This window comes from Loxodonta africana, chromosome 6 (assembly GCF_030014295.1).
Source record: "Loxodonta africana isolate mLoxAfr1 chromosome 6, mLoxAfr1.hap2, whole genome shotgun sequence".
NCBI lineage: Eukaryota > Metazoa > Chordata > Mammalia > Proboscidea > Elephantidae > Loxodonta > Loxodonta africana.
The window spans coordinates 73,938,469-73,954,217 of NC_087347.1; positions in this window are offsets into that span (position 1 = coordinate 73,938,469).

The following is a 15,749-nucleotide window of genomic DNA, read 5'->3' on the forward strand; positions in this document are numbered from 1 at the left end:
ACGTGTGTATGAAGGACCAAATGCATATGCCCCTATCAACAACCACAGAACAAAAGGAACCCACAGAGAAAGAAAAATTCCTAGGGTTGTCTCAAAATGGACAAGGCTGAAACGTGGGCCTATTAAAGTAGATCACACATATGTACTCAGTCCTACAGAATAACTAATCTTAAGAATAAGCTTCATGTAATCTCTGGAGCTAGACATGTTCACGTCTCTTTCCTGTAAAATTTTTTTTTCCCAGTAATTTTAGTGGACTCTGAACAGACCCAGCCACCAACCACTGGCAACCAATAAAATTTTCAAAGAACCACCTGCTTTCTTCTCCACATGAAGCACCTCGCCTAGTTATCCTCCTGTGTCTTTCCTCTTCTACCTTCCAGCCAGCATCCCACAGGAGTACACACGACGTGTCCTGTCCCCTTCACTCCTGGCTTTCTGGTCAGGCAAGATGGTCCAGGGCAGGAGTCAGGGAGGAAGCCAAGTGCATGAAGCAGGGTGGTGGCAGACAGAGCAGGGAGGGGCCTGGAACAGAGGCTGGAGGAGCCATTCTAAGTCACTACCTCTGGCACCCGGGCCCAGTCACCCTGCCACACAAGACCATTTTAGTATTGTTTCCCTAAATAGTCTGCTCTCAGAGTGACCCTAGGGATACCACTATAATACTAATGACAGTAGTAAGACGTTTGTGTTAAGCCTTCATTCCAAGGAGCAGAGAGAACCTCCAACTACAGTATTTTCTCTTCTGCACTCGTGCCTTCACTATTGAGAGGCAATCATGCAACTACTGGCTCTGTAACTAGAGACGGAAGAACTAGTGCATCAAGTACTCAAGAGACCTGAGAGATCAAATGTGTCCCCCGTTCTTCTGCTTGCTCTTGACCTTGGCAAGAAAGGAGTTCCCTCCCTCCCTCCTTCCCTCCCTTCCTTCCTTTCATCAAGTAATCATTGGGCACTTTCTATGTGTCAGGCATGGTATTACGCTAACAGCACATACAGAATACACCATCTCTGTCCTCAAGTTGCTCACACTCCAAAAACAGGAGAGGTATGTAAACAAGCAATTATAAAACGATGTACTGGAAGCTCAAGATGGAATGGGAGCATAGGGAGGAGCACGGAACACCTGTAGAGTGAGAAAGTCAGGGGAGGAGACCAAAGAACTGCCTGTGACCAAACACCAGTTCCACCAGAACACATCTGTTCCTCTGACCCACCGGAAGACGAACTGTGCACAGCGTGAAAAGGGCCTTGACTCCCTCATTAGATCAGAAATTCCAAGGGGGCAGTGCCATATCCCCTAGGTCTAGCGCACAGCTTGGTATGCAGTAAGTGCTGAACAATCATTCATTGAATAAATGAACAGTCTATGAATTCACATCTGCCTCTGGGTCTTCCTTTAGGGTAGAATCTTGGCAGGAAGGACCTTAGAGGTTATCTAATGATCCAACCCTTTAGAATTTACAGACAAGAAACTTCTTTTTAAAAGGTTTTTAGGTGAATGGAAAGGCAAAATGTGGCATATCCATACAATGGAATACTGGTCAGCAATAAAAATCAACAAACCACTGCTACTTGCTACATCATGGATGAACCTCAAGAACATTATGCTCAGTTGAAAGGTGCCAGACACGAGAGACAACATATTGTATAAGTCCGTTTATATGAAATGTTCAGAAAAGGAAAATTTATAGACACATAGAGTAGAGTAGTGATTGCTTGGGCTGGAGGTAGGAATGGAGATCAACCATAAATAGGCCTGAGGGATCATACCTGGGGGGTGATACTGTTCTGAAACCAATTTTTTTGGTGATGGTTGCACCACTTGGTAAAAATGCTAAAAATCACTGTACTCTTAAAATGGGTGAATTTTATGAATGTAAAATATACCTCAATAAAGTTGTTAAATAATGTTTGCAAAGGGAGTCTTAAGCTATAGGTTTGCCACCATGCTGCTATGAGGGAGGCCATGTTGTTGCAAAAAAACAAAGACAGGAGCCCGTATTTGAAAAGCCCCATCTCTTAATTCCCAAGCCTGGTACCTTCCATTTTCCTGAGCTACTGTGCCTCCCTAAAAAGTCTGCTTGTAGACACAAAGCCTCTTAGTGGTTGCCAGGGGCTGGGGGGTGGGAGGGCAGGAGGCAATGGAGAGGGATCGGTTAGTGGGTATGGTGTTTCCTTTTGGGGTGATAAAAAAGTTTCAGAACTAGATAGTAGTAATGGTTGTACAACACTGGGAATGTAATTAATGCCATTGAATTGGCCACCTCAAAATGGTTTAAATGGTGAATTTTATGTTATGTGTATTTTATCACAACTTAATTTAAAACTTCCAAAAAGCCTACATGTAAACAGGCCATATTCCAGGAACATTTTCACATTTCCCTTCCATCTGCCAAATCCATCCATCATTGGCCACAGAGGGGTCAGCTGCTGTCCCAGTCCTCTCAAGTCAGGACATCTTAGTCCAGGTGACAGCACAGCTCTAAGCAATTGGTTTGTTGCACTCTATCACCTTCTCCCTTGTTGGCAACATCAGATATTAAAGGGGGAAAAAAAGGCTGGGCTTGGTTTGCATTTTAATCCTGCCCGCTTGAAACTGGCTGGCGTCATTCAAAACAACACAAGCAAGTATGGCCCCTGAGTTATCAGTCCATCTCATTTAGGTGTTGCTGTCATGACTTGCCAGCTACCTGTAGGTTTGGGAGGTGGTAACATCTCCTGTAATGTACTTAGCTGTGACGTATTATGAAATACTTGCTGCTCAGTCAGAAATATTATCAGTCCATGAAGCTCTAGTACTCCCTGTTCCCATATAACCCAAAGTAGTTCCAACCTGGCCTGGAATCATTCCCACATGACCCCTATTACAAATGCCCTAGATCACTATTATCAAGGACTATTCCTGGGGCAAGGAGCCCTGGTGGCCCAGTGGTTAAAGTGCTCAGCTGCTAACTGCAAGGTCGGAGGTTCGAACCCATCAGCTGCTCCATGGGAGAAAGATGTGTTAATATGCTTCCCTAAAGATTTACAGCCTTGGAAACCCTATGGGGCAGTTCTACTCTGTCCTATAGGGTCGCTATGAGTTGGAATCAACTCGATGGCAATGAGTTTGGGGTGTTCCTGAAGTATTTCTTTTCTCCAATATCATTTTCATTAGTATTCTTATCAGAAAATCTGTGAGATTAGTTAATATTCTTTCCCTCTTCCCAATAAGAAGACAAGCTGTGGAAGAATTTATTAACTTATCCAAGGATGCCAATTCATGTGGGGCTAGTATCAGGGTCTGAACGTGTTGAATATTTGCACGTTTGTTTGATGTTGTACATAGGGAGTAAGGACTATCATCTATTAAACAATTTCTACCTCAAAAGAGACATTAAACTGATACTTTCACTTTTGGATGGCTTAAAATACGCCTAAGTTTCAATGGACTAAAAAAAAAAAAAAAAAACCCAGGCTTCCATTTGTGAAATAAAATTTGAAGAGCAAGTGCTAAATGCCAAATCTCTAAAGGAACTCCTCAAAGGAAACACTTCGTTGCTGCCCGCCAAAAATCACAGGGACACACTGTGGCTAAACTTTTTAATTGTGTTTTTTAGATGCTGGATAATTTTCTGACCATTAAAGACAATCAGACCCAAGCCTAACAATAAAAGTAATTGAATCCCATGTTTGAGAGCACACAGCTGATTCACCGTGAGGTGTAGGAGAGGAAGAAGGCAGACGAGAAGAGGCGAAAAGTCCAGAAGTAACTTCCTCTCCATGAAAAGCAGACCCTGCCTTCAGAGGAGAATGGCCAGAGATGGAAGCATATCCTTATTTCCTGAGTGTCATCGATCTCCAGGGCCCACTTCACAGGTGACACCAGAAAAACATAGCAGCATAAGAGACTTAACTGCCCCAGGTCTCATAGACCTGGCTTAGGATGAGAGATGAGGTTTCCTCCACTCTGTCCCTAGGAGATGGTACCAGCCTTGTGTCCCATAAAGTGCTAGGCACTAACAGAACACACAAACTTACCTTGCAGTGTATACTGATCAACCATAAAACAAGCCTACCTACCTTGGGGTATGTGCAAGAAAGTTCTTGCCTTACATATATATCAACTGAGTTCAACCTCAACAATTACGTTTCTTCTATATGTAAAGCAAATACCACAACTACACAGTCCGTCTTCAAAGGATTTACAATTTAATGGCAAAAATATCAGCATCTGTCAGAGACAAGCTAGCCTACCACCAGATGTCTTGGTAGAAGTAGGGAAAGAGCTACTTCTGCAAACATTTCATGTGTACAGCTTTTGCTACAAAATTGATGGTCATAGACCTTCACTGATTGGCCTTTACAGATAAAGAGTGTAGTGTAGTGTAGAAGCCTTGGGTGAATTACTTAATTTCCTGAGAATCAGTGTTCTCTTTTATAAAATGAAGATCAAGGTCCATAATCTCAAAATTAAATGCATTAAGATTTCTGCAGTAAAATATATGAATATTCACACTAACTAGAAATACATACAGATGATAAGTAACCTTACATTCATTCAATATCCACTCAGGTCAGGCTTTGCTGCCACTCACTGACTTCACCACATAAAAGACAATCCCTTTTCCCCTCACCCACTCTTTCCCACACCTCTCTCCTCCTGCCTCCCCTAGAGAAAATAAATATCTGGTTTCAATAATTTATGTGACATAGAGTTTCTATTTGTTCCCATAAAGTCTTGGAGACTTCCTTCATTTTGAACACTCTGTAGCTTCCTCTGTCTTCCAGAAGTGTGTGCTCAGTTAAGAGAATAGTTTTCCTCCCTAGAGGAAATGCTTCCTTTAAAGGTATGTATGTAGCTGCACTCTGGCTTGGAACCTCTGAACCGGCCCTCATAGAATTAGACAGCCATGAAGAGACAAAAAGCAAACAAACACAGATGCTTAATGGAAGGGAAGGTGTATAATGAGTAATTTGGACCCAAGGATGATCTGACCATAATTCTTCTATACCCAAAGGTTTCACAGGGGAAGTAAAATTTTAGGAAAGCTTTGAATTAGAGATGAAATTCAAGACAAAGTTCTAAAGAGAAAAGAGATTTTCAGCATTTGAGAGGATGGAAAACACGACATTGATCATTTCATCATTCCTTGATCCATTATCTCCCCCTTAATGTTAGTATTTAACTTTTATATTGATATTCAACCTTCCATATGTATATGACTTGGCAAATTAGACCTCCTTGGGCCCACAGCCCATATGTTATATTTTTGGATCTCATTTTCACAATTATGTGTCCCCACAAAATATCCCATAAATATTCTTTGAATGAATAAATGAAAGTTTCTCCCTAAAGTCTAAGACAGTGGTGCTTTACAAGGAAGCTGAGCACTTTCTTCCAATTCGCCACAATTACCATCAACGCTGTGTATCTTGCATTAAAAATAAAAATGTACAAATGGAGAGCCTCAGTATGTTGCTGATAATTTAGGGTGGGGGAGGTATGGACAGGGCTGTTCTCTGCTTGGTGCATGGGGGCCAGAGCAGAGTTTGGGAGGCAATCTTAGTTACTGCTCACATTTACAGATATGGCTAACCTAATGTGCACTTCTTCAAATAATAATAATAAGTTTTAATACAGGACAACATATAATACAAGTAAATGGGTCTTGGTTTCCTCCAACATATGTTTCATGCAATTCTTCCTCCTGCCCTTTCCAATGACTGTGTGTTTGGTATACTGTGTATGTGCAATACTGTTCTAGGCTTCTGATAATTTTGCACATGTATGAACAAAATGCCTAAGGCAGAGAAACTGTTCGGGGTACATAATACCTCCCTGGATCAAAATGTATCTAGAAAGTCTTCTGGAATCACCTCCAGATCAAGAAAGATCCTACAGTTAAAAAAAGTGTCTCTGTGGTAAAAAGAGATAAAAATTGAACTCATCACCGGTATACTTAGAAAGTTCTTGTTTATTTAAGATATTAACTTTAGACCACATATAAGATTTCCTTAGACAAAGCTGCCTCTAGATTCTTCTTTTCGTTTGGTCATAAACCCAAAAGTTAATTCATACAATATTACCTCACTTCATTTTCAGTAAGTCTGTCACTTTAGAATGGAAACTGATTGCAGGGGAAACAAATGTGAGAAATGGTGGATTATCTTTTACCTTGATTTCCCAGTGCATTTAGAGGTTGGAATATTTGATCATTTCAGTATGACAGCCCATTATCCTGACTTCAATCTCCCTAGGAAGTGTGCTGAAGTTGAAATGCAGAAGAATTTTTTTTTTTTTGAGGAGGAGGCTATTCCTTTACATCTTTATTTGTACACAGAAATAAACATATCTCACCTCTGAGGAAACCAGAGGGATGACCTTCCAATGGCCCACTTCTTGTAGGAAATGATGTACAATACAATGAGGGGCTAAAATAAGAATAGAAGGCTTCTTGTATAAAAGGGTGTTCTTTTCACAAGTATTTCCGATTTTTCACCTGAGGGTCTCAAAACAAGGCACTTCACATTTGCTGAATTACCTCAGTGTATGAATGCCAACTTTATCATAAGTGCCAGTGAGAATGGAATACCGCACCATACTTGGGCTGTTGCTCTTTAAGAGAATATCAGCATTTTTTGCATATATATTCCATTAAACGGGATTGAAACTGGTTTTTGTTTGCTTTTTTATTGGTGTGCTTAGTTGGTTGGTTGATTGGCCAGTTTGTTGATGATATTACTAGGTCATAGGATAGTGAGAGAAAAACAGTGTGGTATATAGATCATGAGGTTTGAAGTCATACAGGACTAACTCCTTCACTTTACAAGCCATACAACCTTGGGCAAATTCCTTGATCTCTCCAAGTTTCAATTTTCTTACTTATAAAATGGAATAATAATACCTACTGGCCAGGGTTGTCATGACAATTAAATGAGACAATGTATGTAAGGTGCCTACTTAGCATAAGGACAAGCCCACAGTAATCATCAGATGTTTAGCCACTTTTATGTTTACTATTATTACCTCATAAAGTCTTAGTTGGAATTAAGAAAAATATATATTACATATTGCAGTGCAGTGAATTGCTTTTATATGGCCTTTCTAGCCATGAGCTCTTAACTCCTACAAGATGATTGCTGGGACTATATAAATAAGGTGTGTAAAAGTCTTGCAGGGATTGGACAGCAACTATGCAAATAAGGTACCTGTGGCCTATCAAGTGGACTGGTTAGTTTTGTCATCCTGTCAGGCTTAAAAGTGCCAATCCCACAGAGGTTGAAGGGGCTCTCACTACCATCAAGAAGAACAGCCAGGAGCAGAGTGGACTCTTTGGACCCAGGTTACCGCACTAAGAACCTTTTAGGCCAGGGAGACAAAGAGAGCTGTAACACTGAAGATAGATGGCACAAGACAGCATGAGTGGCAACAACCAGGAGATCAGCACAAGACAGTTGCAGTGAGCTTTCCAGCCCATGGAGTGAGGTGGCTACAGTGGGCTCACAAACCAAGCAAGAGAGTTGAGTGCCTTAGGCAGAAGGCTTCCTGGCAAAGTGGGGTGCCTCTGAGCACTTACTGATGGAGCTAAAGAGCTGTTACACTTGCCCGAGCAGGGCAGAGGCCAGGCCCAAGCAGGGCCCAGCAGCGGTAGGCCTGAGCATGGCCTATAGGCACCGTTGAGAAGAAGCTGTCCTGACTGAAGAACTGTATCCTAAGTTGTTCCTGTTACCTCCAAGTTTATCCTGATCCTGAATCATAACCTGTTACTCCCCTAATAAATCCCATAATCATGGGTATGGTCTGTGAGTTCTGTATCACCCCAGCAGAGAAGTAGAGAGTACCATGGGAGAGATAGCTGGTGTCAGAACTGGTAACAAAAAGGTTGGAGAGTGGTGGAATGTCTGACCTCTACCTCATGGGAATTAGCCTTGGGCTGATGTTAATTCTCTCTCCTCTCAGTTAGACAAGGTCTGACACCACCATATTACATACATACATTACATACACGTATACTTACACATACACAGATACCTAACGTGGTTCTTGATGTATAACAAATGTTAATGATTATGTCCTATCAGAACACACTTTAGTACACAATATGACAATCCTCCTTGCATACTCCATGACTGTACTCCTGGTCACATATCTCTGTACGCCAATAGACCACATAGGTCTATCTCAGGCATATACCAAACACTTCACCAATATCCCTCTCTGAATTAAACTTAAAAATGCTTCTGAATTGCCAGAGATCCCAAGAAATGTAAATAAGCATCAGAACATTTGGACTGGCAATGAGAAGGCTGGTAAACATGACTACTTTGACGCGGCACTTTTGGTTGTTGAAAGCACTAAGTGACGAGCGTTGAAGATGCTGCCATGTAGCCATCAGCTATTTCTAGCCCTTCCTGCATTTCCCAGCTTTACCTGGATGGGATGTGTGCAGAAAGCAGATTTGACGTGCACGCCATCAAAATAATTATGGCCTGACTGATCTCCTGTGTCACATCCTCAAGTCACTTCACATGACTCATCATTCAGCGGGGAGGCAGGAAGTGCTCCATTTGGGGAGGAAGTCAAAAAGGATGACACGCCTCAGGACAATACCTTCTTACCCAAGCAGTGTTATTATTCTCATCCACCGGGCAACACCCAAACTGAGCACGTTTGACCACATCATCAGAAAGCAAGATCAGGGCTGGGAGTTTATGATAACATCTAACATCTCACACCTGAGACATCATGCAACAGAGAGCTACAACCAAGAGCCTGTTCCACCAACACCATGCCCTGTACCTTCCGGTGGTCCCAAGGCACCAAATGTTTAGCCTCAGATCAGAGACCTAAGCCCCTTTCAGTTTACTGTGGCATTTCTCTTGGAAGTGCCATCCATAGGCAGAGAACTAAATGCATGTAGGCATGGGTGGGTGTGTTTTATGGGTGCTTCTACAAGCATACACGTGCACACGTGAGAAGATTTTCAGTATTCAAAGGAAGCTACTGTGTTGCCAAGGTTGTTTGCTATTTATCAATTTGCATTTTTTAAACAAGCCTGACTACACCACATGTGACATCTTTTACGGCACAGAGGCTATATTTTCATTACAATGGGTCAGGAGTTACTTCACCTCCCACTTCTATTTAGAAGGTCTGGAGGGGCCAGAATTATCACCTTCATTCACAGTCAGCAAGCACTTAGAACAGTGAGGCTCAGTTTCACCACTTTCCAGCCCTAATCCAATCTGAAAATGGAAACTTTAGAGGAATAAAAAACTGGCTAGCCTTATCTATTACATGACCCTTATCTTCCACTGTCACTGAGAATCTGACTTCTGAATTGGAAATGGATAGTAGTTAAGAGATTTTATTATTATAAAATTGTACACGCATTTTTTAGCAATTTATAATTACAAATTCATTATATATATCTAAAGGTAAGAGATTTTATTATAAATATTGAAAATGTGTAAATTTACATTTATAAAACATTTTTAGCATCAGGTTATATATATATGTAAAATTGTTATCATTTAATAAAATTTTATCACTTAATGTGTGCCTATCTGCTAGACATTCAGACACTCTACCACCATGCAAGTTACATTTTATCATATCAGTTTACAGGTGAGAACAAAAGAAACAGCCAGCTGCCATTGAGTCAACTCCGACTCACATTGACTCCATGTGTGACAGCAGAACTGGGCTTCACAGGGTTTTCAGCAGCTGATTTTTCAGAAGCAGATTACCAAGCATTCCTCCCAAGATGCCTCTGGGTGAACTTGAACTTCCAACCTTTTAATTATCAGCTGAGCGCATTAACCATTTGCACTACCTAGAGAATAGGTGAAAAAACTGGGCTGCAAATCTCTGGACTGATACCACACACTCGAGAAGCAATAAAAACTCACTTTCATCCAAGTGTATCCGATGCCTAGGCCCATGTGCTCCCACCGTAGAAACTGCCTCCCTCTATTCATTTAAGAACTTACATATTATAACCTATGATTTTGGCTTTCTGCACAATTTAGAAATTATTTTTTATAAAGATTTAAATCACTTCAGCAATACACCACTAATCCCTAGGTCACGTATACAGATCTCTTAACCAATCTGGATACAACTACAAGCTGCATATAAGTCCTCCATGTCACCCAAGTGAACATGACATTTACTTCACGTATCAGAGCTGGTAGATGACACCGTTAAGAGTTCATGGCTCACTTCTTCACAGTCTATTAACTCTCACTTTAGACACCGTGCTAAACAGTCTGGCCTTGTAGTTCCCCAAACTTTAGCAGAGAAAAAGCACCAGGGGAAGGGGAAAGTGGAGGGTTTCTTGAGGTAGGAATACTGACTTCAGAGTAAAGTGAGAGCTGGCAACACCGCAGCAGAGGGAAAAAGAAAAACGCAGAATTCTGTAACAGATTGGTGCCATTTAGAGTGGGAGCAAAAACTCCTACACAGTTCAGAAGCCCCTGAGGGCACCAGTCAACTGAAGCACAGAATAAGAATATAAACTCATAAAACTGACATAGTCATTATGTTACAGTAAAACTAAATTTAACGTTTTGTCTAAGAAAGAATAGGAGAGAAAGATCAAAAAGTCAGGTGTAAAAAATGTCTTCCAAAAATATTTTTATATAAAAGGAAGAATATTTCTCTTTATTGAAAATCAATCTTTTAAAGAGCATCTCATTTTTCAAAGAGGTAAAAGGGTTGTTTTGTTTTGTTGTTGTGTCTGTTTTGTTTTGACAAATAAACGTATTATTTATTTGCAAGGAGGTTGTCAAATATTGAGAGAGGTCCTCAAGATTTTCTGGAAGAAGAGCTCACTAGCTCTGTTGGCTATGCTTCATTTTTCACTACCATTTTAGCATTAATCTCCAAGTCAAGTTTTTAACCAAAAGTTCTTTTTTCTCCCTACCTTCATCTTTTGCACCCAATCTTAGACACTCCTTTCAGTCTGCTTCCCCTGAGGTTTTTGAAGCTGCCTCTGCTATTTTCCATACATGATTATATCCCATTTTACTAGAAACATGGAAGGACAATGTTTGGAGTACCTGGGAATGATCAGATGCAGGCAGGAAAGTGGACTCACTAGTCTCTGTACCCAGGAATCTTAGTTTCAACCCTACAAGACCATCCCACTACAAGAATCTGACTCCTAGGGAGAAAGAAGGGCCATGTACTGAACTGCTAAGACACTGATCTGGCCAAGAAAAACAGCATGTGATGCAATTTAAAAAAGTATTCTTCCTTTTAGTTTCCCCCAAATAGATAAGGATGAATTATTGCTGGGAACTGCATTTTGCAGCCAGCCAATCCAGCAACCAACTAATTTGGGGATTAGACTTCCTGAAGTAGCATCTCTCCAGTAGCAAAAGAATAAACACAACATTAAACGGATAAATTAAAATACTTTCCAGGAGAAGTGGTAGACAACAAAATGCCTTTTAAAAAGGTTTTGATTTAATAGCAATATGCCTTTAGAGAGGTTTAACGGGGGCATGGTTCAAAGGAAAGAGATCAGACGGGAAGTATTAATGGATGAATTGTTTTGAGGACGAAAGCCTTAAAGCAAGTCAGAAAAATTTTCTCCAGTCCTAAATGCCTGGTCACAAAATATATCTTGAACAAAAACTTGGAAATGGTATTTTAAATACATATTGTGTAAACAGAGCACATTTCATTAATTTACAAAGAGCTCTCATAATCTTGTAAACTTTAGATACAAGCTAATAGAGTACCGAACAAAGGGTATAAACCAACGATCCACAGACCAAAAATAAAAAACAACAGGGAACAAACATTTTTAAAAAATGCTCAGCCTCATCCAAGATTAAAGAAATACAAAATAAACAGTAAGATACCATTGTTTTTTTCTGGCAAAATTTTCAGTCTGAAAATACCCAGTGTTGATAAAGTGGCAAAACAAGTATTCACTATTGAGGGGACTGCGAATTGGTGCAGCCTTTTTGGAATGTAATTAGAAAAATATTTATCAAATTTTAAATTTCCCGTAACGTCTCTATAATTCCACAAATAAGAATTTACTCCACGAAGGTACATCATGATGTATGTACAAGAATGTCTACTGCAGTACTGTTTTATAAGAGAAAAAAACAATATAACTGTCCATCAGTAGGAGCATAGGTTAAATGAATTATAGTAAGCCACCCAATGGGAAACCGTATGGCATAATATGGTTAATCTACAATGTAAAATCTTAATGTTAGTCTACAATTTAAACCTCTGTAGCACAATGTGGTATGGACTAATATAGAAGGATCTCTAGATACAACAGATGAAAGAAAGCAAGATGCAAAAGATATGAATTATATACTTCCATTTATGAAAGTATATAAACGCAAATGTTTTTAATACATATACTATTATACAGTTATTGCGCATAACAAATCATCTCAAAATTTAATGGCTTCAACCAGTGACAATTTGTTATTTCCCACAATTCTGTGGTTTTCCTGGGCAGTTCTTTTGTTAGTATCAGTTGAGCTCACTCTGGTGGCTTCAGTCAGCTGGTGAATTGGCTAGGGCTGGGTGACCTGACTGTTCTGGGCCCTACTCAGTGGGTGGAACAAATGGTTTAGACCACATGGTTTTTCATCTCAGGCGTCTTCATATGATGGAGGAAGCACTCGCAGAGGGCAAGAATGAAAGCGGCAAGGACTCCAGAAGTCAATGCTGGAAGTCATATGAAGTCACTCTCATTGTATTCTATGGATTAAAACAAGTCAGAAGGCCAGTCTGGATTCAAGGGTAGGAAAACAGACTGCACCTCTTGAATGCAGAAGTTGCAAAGAATTTGTGGTCATATTTAATCATATTTAATCTACCACACTTCACCAAAGACATAAACAGCCAACGTCATGACACTTCACCTTCAATACTTTAGGTTGACCTTCCCCCCTACTTTTTCCTTGTCCTGGTCAGTGCACCTTTATAATCAACTGTCTGCTTATCTCTTCCTTTTCAACTCCATCCCATCATCTGCTGTTACATCACAGCTCATGGTGGCAGTTCTGGCCCTGCTTCTTACCAGCTCTATGTCCTCAGGCAAGTTACATAATTTCCCTAAAACTATTTTCCCATTTACAAAATGGGAGTAAAAATAATCCTGCCACAAAAGGTTGTTGGGAGGAAGAAAGGATTTAATGCCATCAATTCCTTAGCCCCCAGGAAGCACCCAGTAAATGGCTTGGGGGTGGCGATGGATGCAGTGACCAAGCAGGGGCTAAGGTACCCCACTCTGTTTGTTTCCCTCACCTGCTCAGACCTGTATCTTGCCTCTAAACTGCTGCTCAACAGATAACGTTCAGACTTTTACCCTGGCATTCAACATTTCCTAAATTTCTGAGATTTCTAAATTTGGCCCTACTTCCTTTTACAGCTGTTTTGCCTCATTTAATTTATGTGAATATTTTTGTCAGCTTACATCTTATCAGGTTTATCATAAGCATATTAGCTGAGAATCCACGAAATGGCAGGTGCTGTGGGGATATATGGCAGTCTGTTTTCCTACCCTTTTGGTTAGCAGGCATAGCATTTAACCACTATGCCACCAGGGTTTCCCTGGAGATAGAGATAGTAGACACTTGTTATTTTGGGTGATGGGAAAGGTACTATCAAACGCAGGTGAAATCCACACAGCTCGACACAGTTTACCTTGCTCACAAGAGAAAAGGACGTTTTTGGTAAAGGGTATGAGCCCTGGTGGGTTCTCTTTGGGCCTCAGCAGGGATTTCTCTAGAAAGCCTGTTTTGGTGGTGCAGTGATTAAGAGCTACGGCTGCTAACCAAAAGGTCAGCAGTTCTAATCCAGAAGCCACTTCCTGGAACCCCTATGGGGTAGTTCTACTCTATGCCATAGGGTCACAATAAGTTGGAATAGACTCGATGGCAATGGGTTTGGCTTTTTTGGGTATGACAAATACAATTTTGCAACAACAACCAAAAAATATGTGTGTGGTTACACAAACATGTATATAGGCATATATGTATAACGGTATGAATATGTGGATACATATGTGTGCACAGATACATGTATCTATAAGCATATTTACCTATAGGTATGTGTGTACATATATTCATATAGATAATAAACCAAATAGGGGACACAGTTACAGATACTTCTTAGGCATAACCAAACAGCTCACAAGATTGGTTTTCTGGGTTTAAAGACTTAGGACTATAGTCTCATGGGACAACTCAGTTTATTGGCATTAGATAGTTCATAAAGTGTATGTTCTATATCCCAATGTGGTGAGTAGTGTCTTGGGTCTTATAAGTTTGTGAGCAACCATCTAAGATACAACCATTTGTCTCTATTTATCTGGAGCAAAGGGGAAAAAGAACCCAAAGACTCAGAGAAGAAAGTAGTCTATAGGACTAACAGTCTACAAGAACCACAGTCTCATCTACCCTGAGACCAAAAAATTAGATGGTACCCAGCTACCACTACCGACTGTTCTCATCAGGGCCACAATAGGTGGATTCTGATAGAACAGGGAAAAAATGTGGAACAGAACTCAAATTCTTAAAAAAATCCAGACTTACTGGACCAGTTGAAACTAGAGGAGTCCCTGAGACTATCACCCTGAGATACTCTTTAAATCTTAAACTGAAATTATTCCTTGAAGTCACCTTTTAGCTAAAAAACAGATTGGCTCATAAATTAAAAAATATCACCCGTGAGGGCTGAGATTCTTTACAAAATCGTCTATATGAGACCAAACGGTCAAAAATTACTCTAAAGCAGAGAAGGGTAAGAAGGAATGGAATGCATGAGAATGATGACACATTGTGGAAAATGTAACCAATATCACAGGATAATTTGTGTAGAAATTGTTAAATGGGAATCTAATTTGCTGTGTAAACTGTCACCTTAAACACAATAAAATATTATCAAAAAAAGAAAGAAATTAATAAAATGATTTTCATTTGGGAGAAAAGCTGGGGATATGAGTGGTGAACAAAAAGGGAGTAATTTTCTATTCATTTTGTGCATTCTTTTTCATGGGCATGAGACCTGCGCAGTCACACAGGGCATCATGCTCAAAGGAGCCTGCAAGGTCAGTTTAATACTCTGTAGTTACTACCTTGAAATTCTTCATAATTTTATCTTTGAACTTGAGTTTTGTAAGAGAAATCCAATGGAACAATGGAGCATATGCACACACACAAATGCATGTCCACCATTCCTTGTTGCCCTATAGTGTTCACAAAGCCCCATGAGCTCAAAATTCCAGTGGATCCATGATGCCTGGGACTTGAGCCTGACTTAAGGCAAGCACAAGGTTAGCGTGTTATATCCACAATGGAGTAAGCCCGTGTGATGACAGCCTCAGAGGCCCTGCTTTCTGTTCTAACCAGAACTTATTTTCAATGCAGAAAGAATACAATGGTGTCCTAAGAAACACAAATGACCAAGGACCTCCATCATACCCTTTCTTATTCATGTCATTTTCCTGTATTAGCCAACCACTTACACTGAAAATTATGACACAAAGAATAAAGAAAGATAGGACGACCCATAGTTCCTTTTCCTTTCAGTCATTCCTTACTCATCAGTAAGATGAAAAAAACGAAGGTAGAGGGAATTAGTAGAATGTGTGTGTACATCAAAAAGTGAAATAAAAAGAGATGAATTAGTTTTGTGATTCCATTGCTCTGGAAAGAAAGAAATATATATACATGAGTATTTATAAACAGTAAACTCATGCTAATAATTTAATATTATAAAT